This window comes from Nematolebias whitei, chromosome 21 (assembly GCF_014905685.2).
Source record: "Nematolebias whitei isolate Nwh7 chromosome 21, NemWhi1, whole genome shotgun sequence".
Classification (NCBI taxonomy): Eukaryota; Metazoa; Chordata; class Actinopteri; order Cyprinodontiformes; family Rivulidae; genus Nematolebias; species Nematolebias whitei.
In genome coordinates this window covers 27,258,093-27,259,626 of record NC_056518.1, presented here as the reverse complement: position 1 = coordinate 27,259,626, position 1,534 = coordinate 27,258,093, and positions in this window count along the sequence as shown.

Sequence of the window (1,534 nt, the reverse complement as noted above, 5' to 3'; positions counted from 1 at the left end):
AATAATAATAATAATAATAATAATAATAATAATAATAATAATAATAATAATAATAATAATAATAATAATAAACGGAACAGATTCTGCTTTGAATCAACTCTTAAATCTAACCCTACATAAAAAAACATTATTATTTATACTTAACAGTAATCATATTTAAACAATATTTTTATTCTAATTTCATTTTTTAATTAAATACATAAACTTTACATGTTTTGTTTTGAAGAAAGACAAAGTATTAGTCTCTGATGTTTAAGAAAACACGTTTTTAGTCTGTTGACCTAATCACAAACAAACAAACAAACTCTTCAAGGCCGTTCTATGATGTTCACCAGAAGAAAGTAAACAAAACAGATGTTTGTTTATTTGTTTATCTGTTGATGTTATATTCGTTTTTGTTGTTGTCATGAAATACAAACTGTCCTTGAAAAAAAAAAAAAACAGGATTTTCGTCGTTTTCTGTTTTTGTTTGTTTAAAATTTTCATTTTTTTCACAAATTCACAAATTTGAGTCATAAAGTTAAAAATAAATAAATAAGTAAAGGTTTGTTTGTTTGTTTGATAAAATCAGGATTTAAGATAAACGTAAAACCTTACCCACACCCCTCGAACCCCCTGACCCCCTTCAGGTCTGCTGCTGAGAGTCCGACATAAACACAGAACCGAACCGAGGACGGTCCAGAACCTCCCCACACCCACAAAACAAACAAACAAACAAACAAACAAACAAACAAACAAACTGGAGTTCAGGGAGTTTAACACTAAAATAAATATTTGAACATTTATTATTTTATTTAAACTTTTATTTTACCATGAAATCCATTGAGATTATTACATGAAAATATTTACAAACAGAATATGCAAATAAACAAAATCTGTAAAATGTTTGTAAACAAAGTTCTGAGTCTGACTGAAGTACACAAATAAATTAAATGTTTGTGTTTAATAATAAAAAAATAATAATCATTTTTGTTTCAACTTTATTTTGTTTCCGTTCGAAAGTAAAGTTTTTCAGAAAAAAGTTGAACATCTGTGTTAAACATTAAACCGAACCGGACCGGACCGAACCGGGCGGGTTGAACAGGTTTCAACAGTAAAAACTCAGTTTCTGATTTTAAACCGTGTCGGAACCAACAGCGGTACCTGAGCCGGTCCGGTTCTGAGTTCTGACTGATGAGCCGCAGAGAATCTGGACCTCCGGTACCAGAAGAACTTTTGTTAATTTTCATCCTCAAATAAACAAAAAATTATTCAGAAATAAAATATCAAATGTTCCGGTTCTGAAGGTTCGGGTCTGATTCTGGATTTTCGTTATTAAAACCAGAACCCATCAACGTGTTTATTGTTTGTTTTCCCTCCGAACCGGGCCGGAAACAGCTCCTCTGACGCCTTCAGGGACAAATATTAGAATTGGAGGGTTTGGGTTCAGCACCAGAAGCTCCGGTTCCGAAGTTCTGGGGGAGGGAGGGGTGATGAAGGTGATGAAGAGGAGTTTTCCCGCGCTGTAAAAAGTAAAAAAAAAATCAGGGACTAA